This window comes from Ciconia boyciana, chromosome 1, assembly GCF_034638445.1.
Source record: "Ciconia boyciana chromosome 1, ASM3463844v1, whole genome shotgun sequence".
In the NCBI taxonomy this organism is placed as follows: Eukaryota; Metazoa; Chordata; class Aves; order Ciconiiformes; family Ciconiidae; genus Ciconia; species Ciconia boyciana.
Genome location: NC_132934.1, coordinates 217,063,760 through 217,075,655, shown reverse-complemented (window position 1 = coordinate 217,075,655; position 11,896 = coordinate 217,063,760). Strand labels below are relative to the sequence as shown.

The window sequence follows — 11,896 nt, the reverse complement described above, 5'->3', positions numbered from 1 at the left end:
AGTGGCCCAGATTTTAATGGGTTTTTAGTAATGTTCAGTACTGCAACACCTAAAGGACTTACAGGAACATTGGAGCGTGAGGACATGATCGTAAGCAATCAAGAGCTAAGGTGAGCGACCTAGCAGCCCACTTAGCAAATCTCTGTTCATCACCTGGGCTGCGGTACCCAACTATGCGTGTGGTCCTATTCCGACCCACTAGCAGCGTTAAATATTTTAGCTTATTGAAAGCCAATAAGCTGCAGGCTCTTACCAGAGTAAATCAGTTTGGAAAACCAAATTTAGGCTCTGAAGTCAATTAGGCATTGCAAAGTGAAACAGTGAAACACTGAAACACCTCATCACCCGCTGGCTGGACCAAAGAGACAGGTAGGGATCTCCGAGGCAGTTGTGATCAGATATTTGATGTGATTCCATACCAGCTGCGAAACATTAAAAGGTTTAGAGGATTCAGTGGAAAATGAAGGCAATACAAGGGGGGGGGTTGAGTTACCCTTTCAACTTTGGTAGTGACTTTTTGGTAGTGATTTTTTTTGGTAGTGATGTTTCTTTTGGCAGTGATTCCTAACACATTTTAAGTTGTAAAGAAAAGCACCACTTTTACCAGCAGTCTCCACATCAAATCCACTAAGCAAATGATGAAGACCTTTCAGCTGTGCTCATAGGTGCTCTGTTGAATACCTTGGTCTCCTCACCGTCATTCCTCCCCCTCTCCTTCTGACTTGTCACATCCAGTAGAGAAAGTCTCCTCCACTGCCAGCACAACTGAAGAAGAGGAAACACAAAAAAAGTCTGCCAAGCATTGGCTGTGCTGACGAGAGAGGACCACTTATCTCAGAGGGACGAGGGTGTATCACCTAAAATTAATCTGGGGAGGATGTTCACCTCTGGAAGAGGCTGCTGTTGTCCCCTCTCCTGACCTCCTGTGCAACACAGACTGCAAGGTCCCTGCACACAGAGCAGCAAACAGCACCCACCATCCGCATGCTTGCACCCATGGGGCAGGGCTATTGCTGGAGGGAGCTACAGCCCCCCTGTCTCCACTAATACATCTGCACCCAGCTGGAGCATCATCTTACAGAAAAATGTCTGATTTAACTCTGAAGCCTTCACATGATGAAGAATCCACCCTGCCTTCTAGTGACCTGCTCTAGTGCTTATTACTCACCCTGTTGAAAACAACCTTCTTCCAGCCTGAACATTGCTGCCATCAAGTCCTTGTCCCCAAGCCTGCTAATTCCAGCAGTCCTCTGTAGGCAGGCAGTAATCCAAGAACAGGAGGACAACCAGTGTCTCTGCAGTTCAGAGCCATGTTAATATTAGTGGCTACATCTCTTCTAGTAAATAAGATGATTCAGGGACTGTTTTCTGGCCTGGAAGACCATTTGCACAGCATAGCCAACATCCATACACCCAAATAATCACCAAAACACAGTGGCCCCAACCATCCCGCCTACTGAAAGCGACCCAAGGGCTGTGCTCTCCCTGGAAACTGTTGGAAAGCGCAGCCAAAACCATGCCAGGGAACAGGTACAACTACACAACCTGGACTATTTCAGGACAGTAGATGGTTCCATGCCTTGGTCCTGGTTAGTTCCAGTACCCCTTCAAAGGAAAGATTAGCTGTATAAGGATAAAACCACTGTCCAGAGCTGTAATCAGTAATATTAAGCTTAAGGGAGGCTATAAATACCTATGGCTTAGTGTGTGGCTGAACCTCAAGCTACTAGGGAGAAGGAAGGGGGACAGGAGAAAGCTTTTCCTTCAGGTATCTCACCTCATAATAGATCTTAAAGAGGTTTTTGCAGTTTTCCCTGTGGTGCTGGGTCTGGCCAGTATCTGCAGCAAGATACCAAGCTGCATTTTTAGAGAGAATGGTAATTTCAGTGGTGCTGCGAACCAAGGATGTCCATCATTTCCCAGAAGAAAAAAAACAATGGAGTTGTCCAGGGTGTCTTCTCTTTTGGGAATGGGGAAGATATAAAGTAAAAGTAACTATTTAGCTCACAGAACTGGGAAGATCTCTTTCTCTGTACTGTTGCTGTAATGTAGGCACCAGTGAATGTGGCTCTTGTCACTTGATACTTCATTTCAGTGCAAGCCTGAAGAGCTCAGATCCACAAGAGACCAAGCTCAGGACAGACTTGGCTGCTGTTCCCAGAAACCTCTTCTTTCTCTTCCCTCATCGTTATTGGACTTGCTCTCGCAGTGTCAACCCACAAAGTGGAGGGAAACGCTTGGCCAGAGAGTGGAAGACTCATAGGTTTTACAAGGCTCCTTGGCATCAATTCCAGCTCACAAATTACTGCTTTTCACTGTTTAAATAATACAAAAAGTCAGTCCAAAAATCCAGGCTATCTGCACAGGAGATTCAAGACAATCTCTGAACCTTCAAAATCAGGCCATGTGTCTAAATATTTAGATATGAGCACCAAAGCACGCAATCACTTACTGAAAGGTGAGTAAGCAATAATTTTATTCTAATTTCTAATCCAGTAAACCCAATTATTACAATCTTTAAGTCCCTTTGATGGTCTCTCAGTGCCACCATTTCTCAGAATGGCTGAAGTACTCAGAAATCTGAAACTATATGAAAGAAGGCATTTGAATGGCACCTGATTTCAAAGGCGCTGGCCATGAACGTACTGCTAGAAAGCCTTTTGGGCAAGGGCTGCACATTAACCAGCTGAAACCTGAGGCATTCATGATCACCAGTCTCATTAGAAAATCTGAATGCATTTGCCAGTGACAGATGCTCTCCTTCCTGGCTTGCCTTGCACATCCCTACTGCTCCTGAGCACACTTAGATTAATGCAAAGAAGGTGAATATATTTAAATGCAGGTGGCTCTCTGTGGTAGGCAGACGACCCCGTAGGGCCATGCTGAAGGCTGCCAAGCAGGAATTTAGCGTTGTCTCTGTTTGTACAGAAGGACCTCAGTGACTTGGAAAGCATAGCAGAAGGAAATGTTTTCTCCATGACATACTATGTGCTGCCTACAATCAGCATCCTTCCTCAGCAGCTGGGCTTGATAAATGTTGTCAGCAGCCTGGGAGTCCTTTTGGGCTCCCAGTGTCAAGAATGAATCCGAAGTAATCAGGCAGGGACAAACACCCCTACGCTAGAATCGCTCTGGTCACGCGAGAGCGAGTCCTTATGCGACTGGGCTGGAAGACTGAATCCTTCAGAATAAATTAAATTTGAGCTGCTTATTGAGAATAATCAAGTTTATCCATCTAGAGTTCAGTATGTTATCCAATTCTAAGTATTGCATTTAAAGGCAAAAAGAATCCTAATATACCTGGCTTTTCAATAGAAAAAAGTAAATTAATTACCCTGTTTGTCTGCTAGAATATACTAAGTTGCCAGACAGAAATGGCATTAACAGTTCTGCATGCTCTTACATATGCTATTCTTTGACTTGATATTTTTAGCCCAGTTTCTGAAAGAAAAAGGATTAAAAAAACCCTGTAATTGTGCTGGGGTATTTGTGTGAGCTTATCAAGCTTTCCACTAGTACCTTTGAACCAACTGGCGAATTTCATACAAATATGGGGAAGGAAGACAGGTCCTGCAGAGCTACAAGAGACAGAGACCCTTAAGTTCCCCTCACTATAGGAAATAGATGGATGTGGGACTCACCCTTTATCAGACATCAGAGAATCCACACAGGGGAGCTCCCCTTGGAGACACAAATCAAGATTAAATGAAGCTTTTTTGGCTCTGCTAATCCCAAAACAACTTAAATTCTTCCCTTCAACAGAGCAAGGTGATGCCATGCCTTGTGCTTGCATTTCTCCGAGAGACAGAAAAAAGGTCACATCACACATTTCCTTTGCACTCTTTCCCATGATATATTTTTTTAAATCTCAGCTCCATCACTGGGTTTCCAGGTTGACACTTCCACTGTGTTGGGACATTTGGAACAAATTTGCCTTTCAATATTACCGCATTCAGGCAACATAAAGTGGTAGCTTAGAGGTGCTGCAGGACACACAAGACTCTTTCCAGTATTCCCATCATTTACAAAGACCCATGTAACGGCAGATCTGAGCCTGCCTTTTGAACCAAAGCTTTAAAGCAGTTTGTTTTGGCCTCCTTTAGAGCTGCAGGCCAAGTGAACTACAGCCATTTGTTCTGAAACCATAAATCTCACAAGCTATAAAGTGGTTTCCTAATCCTTTTATTTCACAGGGCACACATTTTCTCAGCGAGCCGTGCCCCTTCTTAGCTGTGATTTGGAGAAATCTGCACGAGGAAACCATTCCAGCTTTCGGAGCTGGATTTCTCCAGCTGTTGCATTTTTCTTATTTTCTGGGCTGTCTGCTTGCACAAATTAGGTGCTCCAACCTGTCACAACCACCCTGTAGAAGGAAAATAAAAGGAGCAGCAGCAGCACCACAATAAAGTTGAACTTGGAGCCAAATAAAACCTGTTGTGGAAATTCACTTGACTAATCTTTCTCCTTAAAAAAAAAAAAAAAATACTGAGAAATGAAGGGGTTTGTGCAAGAAAAAATGGACACACACCTGAGCAAACAGATTTTGAGGTCTGTGGGCCATCCTTCCACTGGGCAGGATCAAAGTAACCCTGCTGGAGTGCATTATGGAAAAAGACACACATAAATTGGGATCCTGGCAGTTTATGAGATAAAACAAAAACAGGGAAGGGCTCTGCTGAAGTTCCCTGTGACCATTCCTACTGCAACAAAATCCTGCACTTAAACATCTAACTGCTGTTGAGAAGGTAATCGGGAAAAAAAACTAGAAGGAATAGCACAAACTGCATATAACATTCACTCCTTTGGTCCTTCCATGTCCTCCTGCTGTGGTGCATCCTCTCCTACACCAGCAGCACAGCGTTGGGTCCGCTCTCCCATGCTGAGATGGTGCAGGCAGGTGATGGCATCCTGCCTGGCTGAGGGAAACCACTTCCAGAAGACATGTCCTTCAGTGGCAGCTTAGCGGCAGTCACTGCCAGGCCAGCATGTTCAGCCAGTCTGCCATATCCATCCCATGATGTCATATGTTCATGAGGTGGCTGGATATGCAGCTGGAGACAGGGGTTTCACTCATTTGGAGACCTGGAGGACCTCCTACCACGGACAGAGAGTCAAGGAGGATGGGAGATGTCTCCGTGGCAGTGCAAGGGAGCTGGAACCCTCTTGGTAAACCTCTCCTGCTTTGCCACCACCATGCTGGGCACGGGTGGAGGACATGGGGATGGATGTGTAAATCATGCCCCATCTCTGCTTGCACAGGGAGAGGGAGCCAAGCTCTGCGAGTTATTGGCAGCTCTCTATGGAGCAGCCAAAGTCACACCAGCAGTCCCCATCTCTGTTTTGATGTCTTACCATGATCCTGTGTGATGACACTTTGCAAAGAACGAAGGGAATTACCGGTAATTTTTCATCCACAATGGTATATGGGCACAGTTTATTCCTGAAAGAAAATAAAACGAAGAAAGAGCTAGAGTTGTCAACAGTATGTCTCTGGCATACTTCAGAGGTTGCTGCAAAATAGGTGTCCTTTTCAAACACTTGTAGGAGCAACTGTTCTTGAGCATTAAAATGTCCTTCGTTACAAATCGAGGGCTTCATTTTAATTCCCTACATCGCAATGTGAGTTTGCATGCTCAGGAACAGTTAGCCAAATGCTTGAGATGAGTCGTGTATTAAGAAGTGGCAATGAAATACTGTCACACAATGAACACACGAACACCATTCTTACGTATTAGACACAAGTATAGTGAAGTGCTGAGAGCACAGAAAAAGACACAATTTCCCACTTAGTTCTGCTGAGCTCGTACTGAATCATAAATGTCGGAAAACTTTCCAGAACAACTTTTCAAGATTTAACTGCAGTACCTGGAAAGTCTGTTCTGAAACACACTGATCTGAAGGACTCCGGGAGATTTGCACATACACAATCACTTTGCATTTACCTCGGATCTCACCTGTGTGGAAACCAAAGTTTATTTGCCCTCATTGCATTCCTAGTGAGAAATTGTTACTGCCATCTTTTTTCCTAGTATATGGGTTTGCTGCTTCTTTGTGCTTTTTTAATACAGGAAGGAAACGTAAGAATGTCAGGTCTAAGGAGACTGTTCTGTAATACAACACATATTTTTATTCCATGTGGAAAAGGAATGCCAAGTTGTTCAAATACCAAAACTGTTCTTCCTCTCACCCTGCTACAGTAACACTTGTTACTTCTCTATAAAAGTAAGCAAAAAACCCCAACCCTAGACAAAAGATTTGCTTTTGCTACTGCTCAGCTGTGTGCTCACTCTAATGTCTTTACCTATTATGAAAATGAGGTGGATTGGGGTGATACAGACATATGATTTTATATAGTATTCATCCAAGTTTTTCAACTGAAACTTTCTGTAAACTGGGAAAATGATCTGTGAATTGCTCTGTTTTCCTGCATGGTTCATTCAGGATTAATGAAACTGTTTTTAAAATTAAATATTGTATTTTGATGATATCTAACCACACAAGTTTGTCTTAATTTGTCTTCAATTTAATCTTGAGAGGATTAAAAATTTATAAAATTATGTTTCACACCAGATTATGACTGTTTATTTAAAAGATATCTTTTTTATTATTCAGGATTATTGTTGAATCAAAACCAATTATTTTATAGCTCTGTTCCCAAATTCTTTCCCAGCCCAGGAGAAGTGGTTACTCTGTAAAGGCTATATTCTGTAAAGGATATATTCAAAAATCCCTAAAAAAAATTTCCAAAACTGCATACTCATAACTCTTTATGCCTTTAGCACATTGAAAATATCTACTGTGCAGCAGCTCTGGGACAAGCAAGGAATGCAAGACACATTTTTATCTGACCTAGCCCAAGTCTTACATGTAATAAGATATTACCAAATTGTCTGTAAATGAAAATCCTAGTGGAGCTCTGCTCAGCTCAGGGAAAGTATCACAATACTTCAGGAAATACTGATTTGCTGGAAATGAAGAAATTACTATATTAATTTTTTGTAATTAGATAAACACAGGAGGTAAGCTTCTGAGTCAGCTGTGGATATTTAATATTTTGAATGGATGTTACCAACCTATGCTCCTTCCCTACACCCACACTCCTGTCTCCAACCTGTTCCCACCTTCTCTTCCACAGAGATGCTCAGCCTCGGGGTGCGAGTTTCTGCATGAAGAGGAACATGTGAAGTGGAACCGTGCATAAACTGCTGTCACTGCAAGAGGAGATGGTGCTGTTGTGGGAGAAGAAGATGCCTAAAAACCAAAAGCACGTGGAATGAGTTTCTAAGAGTCTTCCTCTGCTGGTGATCCTTCCTTGTCCACTGCTGACAAAGCGTGAATCCAAATGGATACTGATATTAGGAGAGGTTGTCTTCTTACCTTTTATGAACACCATGAACTGTACGTTCATTTATCCCAAACGAACTTGCCCCTGCTACCCCTTCTCTTTAAGTATTGCTTGTCTTGTTTCTGCTGTCTCTCATGATGTCGTATCTGTAAGTCTCCTGGGCTACAGACATTGTTTTATAGCACTAGGCAGGGCTTTGGGAGACCTTGATATAGTGTCCTGATTCACTGCAAATTTTTCATGTGACCAGATGGAGGCCATAATCACTTCAGATATCTGATAACTGGGCCTTATATCCCACAGATTTTATGAAAATAAATAGATCATTGACACAGAGAATACTCCAGAAATGGGGGTCATATGAATATCCATGATTATATCTACATGGTCATACAAAAGAAAGTGAGTCCACCTGTGTCCCTAGCCATCTGGAGCCATCTCCTTATCTGCAGGAAGGTGCACTGGTCCTGCTTTCAACTGCGGGTTCCTGGTTCCCAGTCTGCTTGGAGCATGGGCAGAGCACAGGGTGAAGTCTGCCTGCAAAGACTAGAGACCTGACATCAGAGCAGACCATGATTAGCAAGACTTACCATTCATGCAGAGTAGGAGGGAGTGGGACATGATGATACAAATCAATATTTTAAAAGCTGAGAGTCAGTGCAGAGAAGATAAAGAAGTGCAAACAGCAAAGTGTGTGGATCCCTATGACCTGATCCAAAAGCAGAGTATGGATCCTTACAGTCCGGTATTAACCCAAATCCTCATTGCTAGAACACCTTCTGCTAAGCATGCTCAGCAGTTGACTGCTTATGTGACCACCACATCTCATAACTTTCTTGATCTGTGATGAAAGAAACAGTAGAAATGTTGCAACTTTTTGGGCATCTGTGATGGCTTGCTATGTATTTAATTTAATCAACAACAAGCTGATCAACCCACGAAAGAGTAAGCAGAATAAGCAGCTGTTCCAAGTGCATCCTAACTGTACATGTTGCTACCGTCAGTGGGTAAAGCATCCCTTGGGGGTTATGCTATTTAGGACTGTAGATTACCAACTAATACACAATACTGTAGTAAGGGTTGTTCCTGCACTCACACCTGAGGATTCACTTAGGGGACACTCCAGCATAAAGCCTAGAAACTTTTTTCATCTGTTTGAGCTGGTTTAGGGTCACCTTTTTGCTGAAGAATGTAAGGGTAGTTCCCTTGGCTGGGCTCCCTGCATAGCCAAGGTTACAGAAGGAAAGCACAAATCTTTATTTAATATTTGAAGAAAACTGAAGAGGAACCTGCTGCTTTTCTACAGTTGGGATCCATAAAAGCAGCATTTTAGGATGGGGAAGAAACAGGAGTGAGGAAACGAGTGGCTTTGTTTAAACAGTAAACCTAACCCGATACATCTTGCAAATATGTCCTGGTCAGAATAGAAAGGAGTCTCATAAAGATCAGGAGCAATGACTAACATGTGAACTGGAATTGAGAAGAGAATTCAACTTTGTAGACAAAAAAGTGAAGGACTGTTGGGCTGAATTTGGGAAGGGGAAAGTAAATGGAGTAAAGTAGAAAAATAATATAGCACGTGTAATATATAATAGCAGAAATGGAATACAGTGGATTTTTTCTATTCTCCAAACCACAATTAAAATGAGGGGATGTATCAAAAAAAGCAAATTTTAAAATTGTTTAGAAAGATTTCATTGTCACAGGATCTACTGAAAGCCACCTGGGGAATGCAATGTAATATCAAGGTAGCTGAACAATACAGCCCCAGTGCTCTACTCAGATACTGAATTTTGTTCCTAGACTGAGATTTTAAAAATCTGTGCATTTTAGTGCCTTTAACTGTGTATGCCCAGCTTGACACTGCTTTAAAGCTCCTTTCCACAGAGAGAAGTAATGCTAAACACTTTCTAAAAATTACAGCCTTTCAATGCATCTTCAATTGAGAAATATAAAATAGAGGCATCCAAGAACACCGACCTTTGAAAAGCATGACCTTAGAGCACAGCAAGTTAGGCACAAAACTATAGGCCATACTGGGGCAGAAAAATAGCACCCAGCTCTGGAAAAAGACCTGTTCTCCTTGAAGCTCTTTCCATATCAGTGCTGGGAGACCTGAAGGACCATGTAGCAGCAAGGTGTGCAGTACCTTAAGCATACCTTGGAGAAGCAAATAGTGCAGAAAATGGCTGCATCAGCATTTTCAGCAATTTTTTTCCCCTTGAAGAGTTTCCCAGGAGCAACGGTGCACTCTCAGACGGGCAACTACATCCAGGCTCTAGCTGTATTGTCCTGCCTGAAAGGTGCAAAGAGTCAGGATTAGAGTTGCGAATCTGTTCCATTATCCCCGTTGTTAGAATGAGAATGTGAAATAGGCTGGAAAATACAGAAATACCTGATGTCAAATTGTATCCATTACAAGTACTTTCCCAATCCAGCTTTTATAACAACGCAGAAGGGTGCCTTAACATATGCCAAAACCCATACCGAAGCCACAGGTTTCTCAATAAACACACCTTCTGCAACGATGATACACTTACAGGATTAAAGTTTATAAGAACTGCTAAATGGAGAGAGGTCTGCTCACCTGCCAAGCAGTAATTCCTTCAAGCTTTCTGCCATCTCTGCAGACACTGAACAGGGTACCCTGCCTTATGCACGACGTTGATTTGGAAGATATAGTTTTGTACGGTGAACTTGAAAAGTCTTAAAAGTCAATGCTTTGTTGCATACTTCCACTTAATCTTTTCAGAGCGGAGTGGAACCTGTCTGATAATTGGCATGTGTTTAGGCTCATGTATTTTGTTCATATAACAGTTGCGTGCTTGGGTACAGGGTGCAGGAGGAGCTGTATCCTGTGTGAACAAAGTCTCCCAGGAATAAGCCATGTGCCTTTCACTGTGGGTGTGCTGCTTCTTAATCAAAGCATTGCTCAGCAAAGTTGACATCTGCAAGACAAACAAGTAACTTCATCTGGCTTTGCATACTTTATATACATATATACACACACAAAAAATGAACCAACAAGTGACCTAGAAGCGCTTATTCATTAGGCAAAGAGAAGTTCTCCAGGGTGCAAAGACTCTTTTTCTCAGTGAGGTTCCTGGCACTCGTAGCTTTCCGTTACTTTTTTATTATTAAAAAAGGAATTAAAACCATATTTTTCTCATTTCAGTAAGTACCTTTATGATGTCCAAACAACTCCAACAATGATATCATCTGTCTCTTTCCTCTAGGGAGGAATTTGGGCTAGACCGTGATATTCCTGCTCATTCCTGGAGCACAGAGCCTCACACCAAGGCGAAGGCAGCAGCCTCACTCCTTGGGGGGGAAATGCATGTCGCAGCGCCGTTCACTTTATACTGTACCTCCTACGCATCCCTCCCTCTTCTTGACAGCTGTTCAACGCTATAAATTAAGAGTTAAGGCCTGAATCCTATGAAGCCCGATCTCTGCAGGCAGATACCCAAGGCTGTTCTTCAGCAGGACGTGCTCACCAGTAAGGATCTGCCCATATGGATCCTATTTCTCCATGAATAGTCTTTTCAGGGTATGTACAACATGTGGCATAATTGGGCTGCAGTCCTTGAAGTGGCCTCTGATTTAATAAAACAGATGATTCAGCTTCAACTTGTTAAGTCCTCCAGTTTAGGAAGGAGGTCAAGTGTGCCTTTAGTTGGCTGCCTGCACGATGGTGGACCCACAGGGATGGACGCGGGTCCAACCTCCCCAGCACTCGCAGCTGCCTGCCTCCTCCATGCTTTCTGCGAGGGATCCATTCTGTCAGGAGCACAAAGCCCTCCAGCCTGTGTCTGCTCAGCCTGCCATCACTGCAGCCTGGCAGATGGGGATGGAGAAGACCAGGGCCCCATCTGAGCTTAGCTCTGGGCTTATATAGTATGCAGGCTTGGAGCATCACACTACCAACCTTGACCAGCTCTCTCGTATCTCCACGCCCCTCTCTCCTGCTTCCTTCATGACCCAAACCCATGACCCATCCTTCCCAACAGCTCATAAACACCTTTCCTTCACCAAGTTAACAAGTGCTAACTATACAGAAGTTTCCCTAGGAAACAGCCATGAAGTTTCAAGTTCTTCTGCTCTGGGAGTAAGACAGGACAAAAAAGCAAGGTGCTGGTGGCAAGTTCTTCCCCTCAAGCACCAGCATCTACCATCAACAGGACATGAAGTCTCTTGGTTGACAGAATCTACCTGCTAGAAAACCCCACTGAGGCTTGTGGGCCATGCCAGAGGTGGTGTCTTGCTGAGTAGACCTTCTAGAGGTTCTTCCAGAAGCAAGGAAAGACGGTCCTTTCCCCAGATCCTCAGACATTCGCTGGCTGAAGAGGCGACAGAAGCTGCACTTTCAGGCTCTAGCAGTTGTGTGTGTAGTCCCAGCTCTGACTGCAGACCATCACAGATGATCAGGGACTCAGCAGCCACCTCTCAGTGACAGATGCCATGAGACACCTGAAACTATTGGCGGATGTGCTGAACTGCCTCCATCCCTGCCTTTCACGGGGATCGCAATTTTTAAATGTAAATCAGCAT

The 11,896-nt window shown here is 43.5% G+C and overlaps 1 long non-coding RNA gene across 2 annotated transcripts; it reads right to left on the bottom strand.

Annotated features, from left to right (window-relative positions):
• Positions 1 to 3,844: 3,844 nt before the first annotated feature.
• LOC140648902 (uncharacterized) lies at positions 3,845 to 10,287 on the bottom strand. 2 transcript variants are annotated; one of them, XR_012041382.1, is made up of 4 exons: positions 9,933 to 10,287; positions 9,506 to 9,641; positions 7,122 to 7,251; positions 3,845 to 5,440 (listed from the first exon to the last, which is right to left on the bottom strand). It is a non-coding gene; the product is annotated as an uncharacterized lncRNA (long non-coding RNA). The 2 variants fall into 2 exon arrangements; XR_012041383.1 differs by lacking the exon at positions 7,122 to 7,251.
• Between the last annotated feature and the right edge of the window lie 1,609 nt (positions 10,288 to 11,896).